The sequence below is a fragment of the Heteronotia binoei genome, chromosome 6, assembly GCF_032191835.1.
Source record: "Heteronotia binoei isolate CCM8104 ecotype False Entrance Well chromosome 6, APGP_CSIRO_Hbin_v1, whole genome shotgun sequence".
NCBI lineage: Eukaryota > Metazoa > Chordata > Lepidosauria > Squamata > Gekkonidae > Heteronotia > Heteronotia binoei.
The window spans coordinates 89,242,251-89,257,024 of NC_083228.1; the positions used below are offsets into that span (position 1 = coordinate 89,242,251).

Here is a 14,774-nt window from a genome sequence, read left to right on the forward strand (position 1 = left end):
CTAGCATCCTTCTAGTAATATGTTCTAGTAGGTTTTGTCATGGTTACAAAGAACAAAGCTCAAGCATTCAAAAGAAAAAAATATATTAAGAAAATGTCCACACACATACTTCGCACAGCAGTGGATCAAGTGAAGTTACAAAGTAAAGATGCATTTCTTATAGAGAAAGAGTTAAGAAAACTAAAGCTCAGTATGAGCTGAGGCTAGCGATAGATGCTAAAAACAACAAAAAAGAGGGTTCTTTTCATGTACAAAATAAGAGAAAGAGCAAGGACATGGTAGGCTGATTGTGAGGACAGGAAAGTGAAATTTAAACAAGTGATGAAGAAAGGGCAGAACTGCTCAATTCCTACTTTTCCTCAGCCTTCTCTTGTGAGGGGAGATGGTATTCAACATGCCAAAAACAGAACGTACAATGAGGGAAGGGAGTTGCAGCCTAGGATCAGCATAGGGATAGTACATAAGCACCTAGTTTCTTTAAATGAAACTAAGCTCTTGAGACCAGATGAGCTGCATCCCAAGGTACTAAAAGGACTTCTCTTCTGAGGGGAATGGTGCTCAACATGGCAAAAACAGAACATATAAGGAGGGTATGAAGTTCCAACCTAGGATCAGTGTAGGGGTGGTACATAAACATATAGTTTCTTTAAATGAAACTAAGTCCTGAGGGCCAGATGAATTACATCCAAGGGTTCTAAAAGAGCTTGCAGATGTAATTTTTGAGCCTCTGGCTATTATTTTTGAAAATTCTTGGAGAACAGGAGAGGTGCCGGAAGATTGGAGGTGGGCAAATGTTGTCCCTATTGTCAATGAATTTTAACAGGGATAAATGTAAAGTTCTGCATTTAGGTAGGAAAAATCCAACGCATGCTTATAGGATGGGGGAGACTTGTCTTAGCAGTAGTATGTGCGAAAAGGATCTAGGGGTCTTAGTGGATCATATGCTAAATATGAGTCAACAGTGTGATGCGGTGGCTAAAAAGGCAAATGCAGTTTTGAGCTGTATCAACAGAAGTATAGTGTCCAGATCACATGATGTGATGGTATCGCTTTACTCTGCTGTGGTAAGTCCTCACCTGGAGTATTGTGTTCAGTTTTGGGCACCACAATTTAAGAAGGATATAGACCAGCTGGAATGGATCCAGAGGAGGGCGACAAAGGTGGTGAGGGGTCTGGAGACCAAGTCCTATGAGGAAAGGTTGAAGGAGCTGGGGATGTTTAGCCTGGAAAGGAGGCGGCTGAAAGGTGATATGATCACCATCTTCAAGTACTTGAAGGGCTGTCATATAGAGGATGGTGTGGAATTGTTTTCTGTGGCCCCGGAAGGCAGGACCAGAACCAATGGGTTGAAATTAAATCAAAAGAGTTTCCGGCTCAACATTAGGAAGAACTTCCTGACCGTTAGAGCAATTCCTCAGTGGAACAGGCTTCTTTGGGAGGTGGTGGACTCTCCTTCCTTGGAGGTTTTTAAACAGAGGCTAGATGGCCATCTGACAGCAATGACGATCCTGTGAATTTAGGGGGAGGTGTTTGTGAGTTTCCTGCATTGTGCAGGGGGTTGAACTGGATGACCCTAGAGGTCCCTTCCAACTCTATGATTCTATGACTTGCAGACATCACTTCTGAGCCTCTGACCATTATTTTTAAGAATTCTTGGAGAACAGGTGAACCGCCTTGAGTCTGTCAGGGTTGCCTGTCTTTTGTTAGCTTTGTGAGTAATGGTGGCTATTCTGACGGATTCAACTGAGATGGACCTTGCAAAAGAGCCTGCAAGAATTCACAGCCTACAAACAACTAATTTACAGGAGACTTAAAAAGTTTACTGGGAAAAATATATAAAATGCTATTGCAATATGAAACAGAAATAAAGCACATGAAAGATCGTATGATTAAATGGATGAAATTTTTGGGAGAATATTTCCATGATCCAATGGGAAAACTTATGGACTAAAGAAAGTGCCAAATATTAAGGCTGAATTGGTATAAAATGTTTTTAGATGGTACATTATGTCCAAAGAAATTGCAAAAATCAGTAAGAGTTATAATGGAAAATGTTAAAATCATCCAAGTCCAGATTCAGCATTTTTTCATATGTGGTGGACATGTAAGACAGCAAGACAATGTAGGATAAAGATGTATTAAGAGATAAAAAAGATCCTAAAATTTAAGTTTGTGATGGATCTCAAAAACATGCTATTAAATATGTTACCAAATAGTACAAAGATACATAGTGAACTATTTAAATACATGGTAATGGTGGCAAGGCTGACATTTGCATCTAAATGGAAGGCGGAAAAATGCCCAGAATTATGGAAATTCAAATTTATTGAGTATGCAGCATGGCAAAAATAATATCTTTTTTTACATAACAGATTGCATTCAGAATTTCAAAAAAAGTAGAATGTATTTTTGATTATATAGCTGAAAATTAGGACTCAGTTGTTAAAGTGGAGAACGTTTAAGAGAGAGACTCTGGCCAATTCTGCACTAGACCTTTAATAATAATAATATAAATAAAAGTTTATTTATTATCCCGCCCTCCCCTTCAAGGTAGGCTCAGGGCGGCTCACAAGACATGGACTGTACCATGATTATAATAAATACATTATACATTAAAATACAATTAAAATACATTTAAGATAAATTAATTAAAACCACTACAAATTAAGGTGCTACAGTACAACACAGTATATATGTATATGTTAAGATGGCTAGATGTCACTTCAGGATTCCATCTTATAGGCCATTTGAAAAAGGACAGTTTTACAGGCCCTGCGGAACTGATTATAGTCCTGCAGGGCTCATACCTCCTCTGGTAGTTGATTCCACCAATTGGGAGCCATTATTGAGAAGGCCTGCTCCCGCATTGTTTTCAGTTTGGCCTCCCTTGGTCCAGGGTTTTTTAGAACTAGATCTCAGTGCTCTCTGGGGGATGTATGGAGAGAGGCGGTCCCTAAGGTAGGCAGGTCCTTGGCCATAATCCTGGTCCAGCCCTATCCCTAAACCGACATTCGACACTTGGATCATGGAATCATAGAAACAAACTCTATGAGTTTATGATTCTGTGATTCTAGTGTAGAAAATCGGTTTGGGGACAGGGCTGGACCAGGATGGTCTAGTGCAAAATTGGCCTTATTAGGCAATACAAGTTTGTAATAATGAAATGTTAGATATGAAGCAATGAAGAAAAGACAGAATAAAGGCAAAACAAGTAAAGATTGAGTGTGTAAACACATTTATGCAACCAAATAAGTTCTGATGGACAACTGTAATAAATAGATCAGTATGATTGTAGTATTGTAGTTTATGTAGGAAAATAGGCATTGTAGATAAAAGTAGATGACCACAGATGTTTATGCCTACTATATTTACATAAGGCAATCATCTATATCATTTTTATAATTGTAGTAATGTATATTTTTTCAATTTGTAAAAATAAAAATATATATTAAAAATGAATTCACTACATTCCCCTTTCCTCCAGGGGATTTATTAGCTCACTCTGCCCACCCCACTGTGGTTCAGTCCGTCTCTTCCTGACCTTCCCAGGAAGAGATGCCATCTAGCATTTGGCCTCTCCAAGTCTGTCCATTCCAAGGAGTCACATTCTTGGCAGGGTGTGAGATGGCCCTCTGTTCTGTACAGGCTAGAGGCATTTGTATAACCAAGTTTTAAATACAGGGTACCTGAGAGAACCATCAATGACATGGGAGTGTTTAAGAGCAATTAACCACTGTCCTGTTTCCTGGACTTATATCAGCAGTGAAGCTCTTCTGAATGTGGAGAGTTTGTAGCCCCAAAACTCTCAATAATTTGATGTGGCCCAGAATGGAGTACATTTCTTCACAAAACGTGCTGCATTTTTTCTGGCTTCTGCAACATAGAATAGCATTTGAGATGACAGTTTTATTGTATAAACATCTGAAAAAGCTACTTCTCCAGTTTGGATGGGAGGGTGGCATAACAGTGTTTCAAGTAAATACACAGTAGGCATTTTTTTCCTCCTTTTTTGCTCCGTGTTTTTAATTCTTTACCTTCACCTTGCTGAATATCAGTTTGCTACCATCATAGTTGTTGGGGCCTTATTGCGCCAGTCTTGGCCCACCTACACTGCTTCCAATACATTTTCAGGCACAATTCAAAGTGCTAATTTTCACCTTCAAAGGCCTGTATGGTTTGGGATGAACATACCTGAAGGACTGTCTAATCCAGGGGTGTCAAACATGCAGCCTGGGGGCTGAATCAGGCCCCTGGAGGGCTCCTATCAGTCCCCCAAACAACTGGCTGTTGTCTGCTTCCTTCTCCCTCTCTCTTGCTTCCTTCTACATCACAGCTTGCTTTGTCAGGCTTGCTCAATCACACAGGAGCTACAGAGCAAAACCTCTATTTTCTCCATTGGCTGAGGCTCCTTCCCCCAGTCCACCGGGGAAGGAAGGAAAGAGCCAGAGCTTCCTTTGCCCAGTTCCCTGGATCACATGGGAGAGATACAAAGAAAGCACTAAGACCAATGAGTGCTAATGTTTTAATTATGTTTTATTTTAAGGGTTTTTTAAAAAAATATTTTGTTTGTGTCCTTTATAAATTTAATATCTCTGCTATCTGGCATTACATTGTATGACACACGTGGGCCAACCCGACAAGGTCTCAATGTCAGATCTGGCCTTCATAACAAATAAGTTTGACACCGCTGGTCTAATCCCTTATGAATCTGTCTGACCATTATGATCATCTTCGGAGGCCCTGCTTTGGGTGCTCCATCTGCTGAGATTTAGGCCAGTTGCATTCTTGGTGCCACAGCTCTGGAGCTCCCTCTCCCCAGGGGGATTCATCTGACCCCTTTTGTTGTCATCTGCCAGTGAGTGAACACTTTTTTTTGTTTTGCTCTGACATTCCCTTGAAGATCTCTCCCTCATAACAAACGTTTTATGTTTTGTATGTATTTTAATGGTTTTATAAGTATTTTAGCTCTGTTTCGTTTTCTTTTGGGGGTATGTTTGGGGAAGGGGCATTATTTTAATGAGTTTATGATTAATTTTATCATGAATGTTTTAAATTGTTAGCCATTGGCAGCCATTATAATGGGAGAAAGACAGGATATAAGTTTTGAAAATAAATAGTGTCCAGTATTATAGTTGCCACTCCTTGGTCTTCTTCCCAGTTAGTTGTATCCTTCCTGCGCTAGTCAAGTTCCTCATATGCATTTGTTTCCCTGGTCACTGCTGTTAGATTTTGTTTTTTTCTGGAAATTTTCGTGTAGGAATGTCCTCCCTTTGATGCAGCTATTATTTTCCTGGCTACATCATGGGTAACTTGTACTTCAACTCTTCAATGTTTATTCCCGGCTTCCCAGTGATATGTAAGAAGAAGAGCTGACCCAGTATTTTGACTGCTTTTCTCCCCCCCTCCCTCCAAAAAATTAGTACATCAAGGGTGTAGGCCCTTGTGGTGAACATATTGCTGATTATCTACCCTGGAGTAGGCAACTACTTTGGCCCAGGTGCCAAGAAAATCCTCCATTATTGATGCCTGTGAAGGTGTTGGTATACTATCAAATAAAGTGGAGAAAAGGCAAGGATTATACTTGGTCAGACATACTGGGAGCACCCTGAACCCTAGCAATGCCTTAGGATAGGGGTGTCAAACTAATTTGTTATGAAGGTTGGAGCTCACATAAATGAGACCTTCTTAGGCCGAGCCATGTGTGTCATAAAATGTAATGCCAGGTAGTGGAGATATAAACTTTATAAAGGACACAAACACAAAGATTCGTTTTTTAAAAAAAATGCTTAAAACATTAGCACTTTTGCAATATTTTATTTGTTTAACAATCTCTGATAACTGACACCTCTTGCTCTGAATTATTGCATCAAAATCTGGAGACAAATGTTTGTGCTGTAGCAATCTTGAGTAGGCTGTCCAGGCTTGTATCTCTAAGTTGCAAACCTAGTTTTGTTTTACTGACATTCATTACAGAAATCTCATGGTCAATGCTTTGAACTGAAGATCCAGAGGAAAACATGAAATGGCTGGGCATTATGAACTTTTGTCCCTAAGTTGCTTCATAGCATAGCATAGCCTGGTCAGCCAATGAAGAAAATAGAGGCTTTGCTCTGTAGTTTGATTGAGCAAGCCTGGTAAAGCAAGCTGTGATGCAGCAGGAAGCAACAGAGGAAGAAGGAACCAGGCAATAGTGAGTTGCTCATGGGCCTGATAGGAGCCCTCCGGGGGGCCTGATTTGGCCCCTGGGCCACATGTTTAACATTGTGTCAGGTCTCTTGACACAATAAAATGGTTTGCCATACTGCTATTTGGCTTGTGTGCTAGGGGTTATGTATTCTGATCTGCTCTGTGATGCGTAGGGCCCTGCTGCCATTCAAACTGTCTTTCCTTTGCTAGTGTATGTTTGCTTACAAGGATAAATGTTGGCTTGGGTCCCGCCTAAAATTTCTGTGAGCACAGGGAAGGGGGGTTTGGGTTTTTGTTTTGCTGATTCTGCTCTTCCACGGGAGACTTCCAATTCTCCCCTCCTTGTATCAATGAAAATTCAAAGTGGGATCTGAACTATTGTTGACATCAGTGGTTCCTAACATTTTGGTTGGGTGACCCACTGTGGGGGGATGGGACAAAGGAAACACAAATACACAGAAAGGAAAAGTTTGGGGCCTACTTTCATGACCCACTTTTGATTGCGGCCCATAGATTGGGCAAACTGGTCTACGTTATCAAGCTGAGAGCCCCGTTAGATAAATTCCTTTACTTCCTGGGTTTGAGTTTTTCATACCTCAGCTACCTTCTTCAAATTTCACAGTGTGTTGTAGTAAGAGGGGGAAGAACAACGAAATTACCTCTGAGCTCAGTCGCTTAAACCCAAGAGAGAAGTATGGGAAGCATGATGCATGACCCAGATTGATCAACTGTGTTTCTCCTGCTTCATTGCAGTGTCTGTCCTTCCCTGTCCCAATTCCATCTTTGCCACTCTTCACAATTCCAATTCCATCTTTGCCACTCTTCATTCTTCACATATGCTACCTCCCAAGTTTTAGTGAGATGTTTCATATAATTTTGTAACAAGAAAAGCTTTGTAAATGAATGAGTTCATTTTGAACTTTGCTAAGCTTGTAAGATTCTTGCCTAATAAGAGTTTCTGTATATCATTGCTAGTAAACTAGGTGTTCCTTGCTGGTTTGCAAGTGCTTTCCACTTCTGACCTGGCATGAACTCTAGAAGGTCCTCGATTTTCTTGTGTCAATGACGAAGTAGCAACTCACTGCAGAGGGCTTTTCCCCCTTCACAAATAATGCTGTCCTGAAGTCTCTGGTGTGGACTGCCATGCAGATCTGCACAGCTTCTGTGGGCGCAATGAGACTAGCAGCTGGTGCTGCAAGGTTACATTCCTTTCTGGCAGGTATGAATTTGGGTTAGGGCACCCAGGCACCTTGACTTGAGCTTAGCCTTTTTGGTGGAGTGAAGCATAGGCAATATAAACTTGCCCTTATCAACAAAAAGATGCCTGGGCTGGGGCCAGAGAATCTGCAGTTCCTTAGTGTGGCTCCAGATCAGGTATGGTGGAGCTTTCAGCTTTTATCATATGTCAGTGATAGTAATAGTAAGAACAGCTCTGAACAACTGTTGCTATTTGCAGATTCCTGTTGATCACTGTCCAGTCCACTGTGCTTGTACTTCTTCCTTTAAACACTTTAAAAAAAATTGTTGACATGCTCTAGGAAAAGTGTAATGCAGTGAGCTTGTTGCTCCTCCGCACTAGACCTTTAATCCTGATCCAGCCCTGTCCCCAAACTGACATTCTACACTTGAATCATGGCATCATACAAAGAAACTCGGAGTTTGATTCTATGATTATAGTGTAGAAAATCAGTTTGGGGGACAGGACTGGACCAGGATTAAAGGTCTAGTGCGGAATTACAGACTTAAATGTGCAGATTGTATGCTGTTTAGGTATGAGCATCGGCCATAGGTGCCAAGAGAAGCATAGCACCGTACTTTATTCATTGTTTTGTTCAGTAACTCTGCAAACACTGCAATGATGTCCAGCCAATGCCCCTTGTTTGGGGGAATCTCGAGAAAAATTGTGATATGAAAATTCCCTGTTTACAGAACACAAGTCTGAATTCTTTTTTACTTGGCTTGGTCTGGAGGGCAAAAATACAGCTTACCCCAGCCTTATGTCATAAACCCATCCATAACGATTCATGCAAAATGCTGTGTGCTCTTCGAGGGTTATAGCCCCTGTATGTGGTGCATGTGATATAACACAGAGGACTTGTGGGCTTGGATTAATTCTTCATCTCTCTTCTTCCCCCTGTTTACTGAAACATGCCTGTAGAATGATACCTTTGAGGCTTCTGTTGTCTTTTTTTCTTGTTCTGGAGTACTAACCACATGGTGTTTGGTTGACAATATTGTTGATTGCTTCTCTATACCATCATCTTCTAGGTTGCTTTTTCTTGGGACAAGTGCTATCCTGCAGTACTGAAAGTCTGTGGTGGCCCTACCCATAAATCCTGATTAGGCACTGTTTTGTTGCTGCTGCTGTTCATAAGCTGGTTTGAGCAGTTTTTCCAAGTGACACAGGTGCTTGCAGTTAGTTATACCTACTCCCACTGAAATCGATCAAGGAATGTTTGGAGAAACATTACTTGGAGAAGCTATAGGTTACCTATCTATTTGTGTTCAGCAAAAAAAAAAAGTATCATAGGATGGGAGCTCGTCTCTGACACAGAAGCATATAGAATTTGCAAGATGCCTGGCACACACACAAATCATGCATTGTTTGTATGTGTGTCTGTCTGAGCCTAGAATTGCCAGGGGCTGACTTCACAAAGCTCTGTGCATTGCTTCTGATTGTAAGGAAGTCCTGTTTCACCCAAGCTCCATCACATTCCTATCTTCTGACTGATGTCAGTTTTATTGGCAGGGTTTTCTTTAAAAGATGGTTAGTTTTCCAACTCTCTGCATTGCACAGATGGAGATGCTTTTACGGTCCTGAAATTTCAAATTCATATCCTACATCTGCTCTTAATCTGTCATTTCTCAACTTAGTGCTATTTAGCATAGTTTTGTGCAGAGAATAGCACAGCAGCCAAGCAATGAACACAGGAAATCTAATGTGATCGGTGCTTTTAACTTGTAACAAAACTTGATAAGAGTGGAATTTATGTATGACATGGCATCTGTACAGTGAAAAGCATTGCTTCTAAAGAAATAAAAATATTATTTATTTATTTATTTATTTATTACTTTGCATTTATATCCCGCCCTCTCCGCAAGCGGACTCAGGGCGGCTTACAGTATCATAAAAACAATCAATTCCATAAAACATATAAAACCATAATACATTTATCAGTTTAAAACTATTACGCTATCTCAATCCAGTCTGGTGGTATTGGGTTCTGACTATGACCACCAGCTTCTGTAGGATGTCCGGTGGCAGCCCATTTTCAGTCAACCAGAAAAGCCTGTCTAAACAGTTCGGTCTTACAGGCCCTGCGGAACGCCGACAAATCCCGCAGGGCCCTTATAGCTTCTGGGAGGGTGTTCCAGAGTTCTGGTGCTGCCACCGAGAAGGCCCTAGATCTTGTTGCGCATAGCCTGGCTTCTTTTGGGCCAGGGGCAGACAGCAGATTTTTTGTCCCTGATCGCAGTGCTCTCTGGGGGATATATGGGGAAAGGCGGTCCCGTAGATAGGCAGGTCCCTGACCATAAAGGGCTTTAAAGGTTAATACCAACACCTTGAAGCGAACTCGGAACACAACAGGCAACCAGTGCAGCTCTCTCAGCACTGGCCGAATGTGCTCCCGTCGTGGTAGCCCCATTAACAGCCGTGCCGCAGCATTCTGCACCAGTTGTAGTCTCCGGGTTAGCGTCAGGGGTAGCCCCATGTAGAGAGCATTACAGTGATCTATTCTTGAGGCGACCGTAGCATGGATTACCGTCGCTAGGTCGCTGCGGTCCAGGTAAGGGGCCAGCTGCCGTGCTTGCCGAAGATGGAAAAAGGCAGATCTAACAGTGGCTGCCACCTGAGCCTCCATTGTAAGGGAGGACTCAAGGAGCACGCCTAAGCTCTTGACCTTGGGGACCGGTATTAGTGGCATCCCGTCAAGGGCCGGCAGCTGGATCTCTCTCCCCGGACTGCCCCGACCCAGGTAGAGAACCTCCGTCTTCGTCAGATTCAATTTCAGCCGACTCAGTCTGAGCCAGGAGGCCACGGCTTGTAATGCCAGGTCTAGATTTTCCAGGGTACAGTCAGACTGGCCACCCATCATTAGGTAGAGCTGGGTGTCATCCGCATATTGATGGCAACCCAGTCCATACCTCCTGACAATCTGGGCAAGGGGGCGCATATAGATATTAAATAACATCGGGGATAGGGACCGCTCCCTGCGGCACCCCGCAACTAAGGGAGTGCCTCTGGGATGCTTCCTCCCCTATCACCTATTAAGTAACATTCTATTGACACATAATAATATATAAGTAATGTATCTTATTATCATGTGTCAGTAGAATGCCATATGAATGCCATATGAATGAGAATCTTCTTAACCAAAATTTGAGTACAGTCTAAGGATACTGGATGGTCAAGTAGGGATACTGAGTAAACAGTCCTGTACAGCTAAACAGAGGGTTGTCCCTTCAACAGTTTAAGCTGCTGTAGTGAAAAAGCAAACAGCAACTGCGTACCCATTCAGTGCATTTTCTTTTTTCTTTATGGAGGACATTTTTTTGTATTTTTATGTGTGTATACATGTGTGTGTGCGTGCCTGGAAGTCAAGGAGACCTCTGGTGACTGACCCCTACTGTGAGCCTGGAGGATATTCAGGGAGGTGGTTGAATAAAGCCTGCCTTGACTTCTGGTATTTCAGGGAGGTCTCCCATCCAAGTACTTGCAAGAGTTGACCCTGGTTAGCTTCCAAGATATGATAAAATTTGGTTTGCCTGTGCTATCAAGGTCAGGGCCCCATTCAGTGCATTTTTCTTGATGCCTCATCCCAGTTTGTAGGTTTTCCTCTTAAAATCAGTTTACCAGATTTGCATTATTGATCCATTTGGAAAGGCTTTAATGTTAAATAATAGTAATGTCAGTCCTTTCAGTTCTAAGTGCTGGAGTTGAGTTGAATTGACTTTTCCGCTGTAAGATGATTTTCAGTTAATATTTACTGACTTTTTAATTTAAACTGCGTTGAAAATTTCACTTAAAAGTTGGAAATTTATGAACAGAAACTTGGTATTCAGGCTCAGGTTATTTGTAGAAATCATACTATAAATAATGGAACGTAAACCTTAGAACTGATAACTTTTCCCCACCTATCTCTTCTTAAAAGCAGAAGCTGGCAGGCTGACAAACAGACAGCTCACAGGACGGACTTTCTGGCTACTGACCATTTAGCTGGTAAGTTAAAATATTTTTTGTGTGTTGGGCTTTTGGCCCTGGACCATTTGATTGTTAGGTTTTTGAGCTGCCCATCAGTTACAGTGTTTAATATTCTCCTGTGCCTATGATACAACCATAATCTGCTATGCCAGTGTTTTTCAAACTGGAGTCTCAAAATCCAGGGCTCTGTAAGTGTACCCTTGGTAGATTTGCAAATCTTTGTCAAAGACAGAAGGAAAGGTGAGCTCCTCTCACACCTGTCTGCCTGTGAAAACAGAGCCCTCTCCATTTTTTAGGAATGGACAGGGACTCTCTGCTTCAAGAAAAGGGGATGGAATGAGCTTCCCCCTCATTTGAAGGGCAGGAGCTGAGAGCTATCCCTGCAGTCACCTAGCATCCATATCACCTCAGAGCAGTAGTTAGACAATGGGCCAGGTAGTTGTCAGAATCTTGCAGTCTAGCCCTAGGAAGTCAAACTGTCTGAACAGTGCTGAGAAGAAACAGTCCTAGTACATACACTATAGTTACTTCAGATAAAAAAGAACTAGTGTTGGTTGTGTTTTCCAGTGCAAAGGATTTCACTCTAGAGATAGAGATATGGCACTCCGTGGCCATAGAAAATAATAGTCAATGGAAGTTTTCAGTTGGATATCTGTTTCTATTTGTAGTTGGATATTTGCTCTATTTCTGTGACCAACTCCTGAAGTTTTTGCAGGTCTCTTCCCACCTGTGTTCAGCAGACCACAAGCTAGAATTTACTAACAAATTAGCAAGTTTCTTGTTCTCTCATTTCAAAGCCCCTTCCGGTTTAGGACTTGGGTTAAGGACCTTTTGAACAGAATCTGCTGTTCTGAGACCTGTAGGTCCTGTAACTTTTAAAATGTAGCTGATATGGGACTTAGGAGGAAGGTAAATAAGAAGAGAGGTCACTCATAGACTGTAGAAAATATACAACCACATGATTATAGTGACCGAATAACGAAATAATATTATCAAAATATAACAACTTCAAAAACAACTTCAGACAGGCACTACACTTATTGAGCGTAGTGTCTGTCTTTGAAGTTGTTTTGGAAACACTTTGTATCCCTATGAAAAATTCATTATTTTGCAGTTACTGAACATTGTGTGAATACCTATATTGATTTTGGTCTGAACTGGACTTTTGAAATTAACTTGTGTCGAGCACCCCTTGCATGAAGTGTGAACAAAGCAGGACTTTCAAGTCGACCCCCTGCACATCGGGACTCCTAATTTTTGTTTATTGTTATATTTTGATAATATTATTGCATTATTTGGTCACTATAACCATGTGGTTGTATATTTTCTACAATCATCAGGAGGGACCTGGAGATCTACCACTATTACAGTTTATCACCAAGCAACAGATCAGTTCCCATGGAAAATATGGATGCTTTGGAGAGTAGACAGTATGGTATTGTACCCTGCTGAGGACCCTTCCCAAACCCCATCGTCCCCAGACTCTGCCCTCTAAATCTCCAGGACTTTCCCAACACAGAGCTTGTAACCCTGGTTATACTGTGTTTTTCTGAGGACAGAAACCTCCATGAGGTAGGCATAGCTTGCCACACAATTTGAAAAGTGGACTGTCCAGTATATTTTAGGAGGAGGGCAAAGCTTGGAGGTCTGTGAAATGTTAAAATCAAAATGAGTGTCTCTGAGTAGCCACAGTATAAGCACTGCTTCACTATTCTGTTAAGATATATAGCAGGGGTGTCAAACATGTGGCCTGGGGGCTGAATCAGGCCCTTGGAAGGCTCCTATCAGGCCCCCGAGCAACTGGCTGTCATCTACTTCCTTCTCCCTCTCTGTTTCCTTCTGCATAACAGCCTGCTTTGCCAGGCTTGCTGAATTGCACAGGAGCTAGAGAGCAAAGCCTCTATTTTCTCCATTGGCTGAGGCTCCTCCCTTGAGGAGGAAGGGGGAAGGAAAAGCTTGCTTTGCCAGGCTCTCTCAATTATGCAGCAGGGCTACTGAGCCAAGCCTTTCTTCCTTCTATTGGCTGAGGCTCCTCCCCCTCCTGGTTCCCTGGGGAAGGAAGGAAAGAGCAAGAGCTTCCTTTGCCCAGTCCCCTGGATTTCATGGGAGAGATATAAAGAAAGCACCTTTAAGGCCAACGAGTGCTAATGTTTAAGCATATTTTAAGGGTTTTTTAAAAATCATTCATTACATTTCTCTGTGTCTGTTATAAAATTTATATCTTGCTACCTAAACTTAAAAAGGAACACACACGGCACGGCCCAACATGGCTTGGCTCAACAAGATCTCATTTATGTCAGATCCTGCCCTCATAACAAATGAATTTCACAACCCTAATATATAGCTTGAATTTTGCAGCAAAAATGTTCCTGTTGAAAACGTTGTTGCACTACTGTACTGGAAGCAGACACTGTAGATCAGGGATTGAAGCTTTCAAAAAGAGGATGAAAGTGTACTGAATGCTTTAGCTATTATTCTAGAATGTGTGTAACTATAAGCCTGTATAGCTGTCTGGAGTCTCTGCTTAAGACTAATTTAAAGCTGTAAATTATTATTTTGGCAAGGAAAACAGCAAGTGCAGCAAACATGCATCTTCATGGTAGCCGGCCCCAGAACAACCTGCTTATGAAGCAATTAGAAAGTTGGGGGGGGGGGGGGGAGAGAAGGTAACTTCAGAGATCAAGGGGGGAAACTGTGTGTGGATTCTTGAAATCTGAATTAACTCTAAAAAAGGCAAGGGGGAACAAGAGGTACATAATAACATAGTGAACGTGGCTTACTCTCATAATAATTATAAGAATTGGGTGGCACCCAGCTAAATTATCAGACAGCAGGTTATAAAATAAGTACCCTCCACACAACACACAATCAGCCTGTGCCAGTGGGATATTGGAAAGTTGTGTAATCAACTTCAAAACAGTGTTGGAAAGCAGGTCTATTAACCATGATGGGTGGTGGAATTTCTTTCCTTTCAGGAATCCTTTATTTCCAATTGTCCAAAGCAAATATTGGCTGCTTTCAAGAAACTGGACAATTGTACTTTGGCCAGTTGGACTAGCTAATGGCCTAGGTTAATCATTGTCTAAAGTAATCTGGCATTTTATTAGGGAGAGGTCTCAACAGAAAATATTGTTTCAATGTCATTGTTGTATCATTGATATTTGTGAAACAGAGAGCCTATGGCAGAGGGTAGTATCTTTGTAGTAGGATGATAGTACCCAGATGTGTAAGGCAGAAGGCTCGTCCACAACCAGTGTATTAAAAGTGTTGTCGTTAATGTTGTGGGCCAGGAAAGTAAATTGTAGCTGTTGGAATTTGGCTCAGGCATTCTCAGCCTCCAACATACAGAAACGTATGTAAATGGTATTTATATGCATATAACTTC

The 14,774-nt window shown here is 41.7% G+C and overlaps 1 protein-coding gene across 4 annotated transcripts in view; it reads left to right on the forward strand.

The window, feature by feature from the left end:
- Positions 1-14,774, forward strand: part of HDLBP (high density lipoprotein binding protein) — a 95,032-nt gene that overhangs the window by 26,733 nt on the left and 53,525 nt on the right. For 2 of the 4 annotated variants that reach the window (XM_060242102.1, XM_060242105.1), the window contains exon 2: positions 11,343-11,407. The gene's annotated coding sequence lies outside the window, so the exon portion shown is untranslated. Of the gene's footprint in view, positions 1-11,339; positions 11,408-14,774 lie in introns of all 4 variants that reach the window. The other 2 variants (XM_060242104.1, XM_060242103.1) reach the window with 1 other exon arrangement.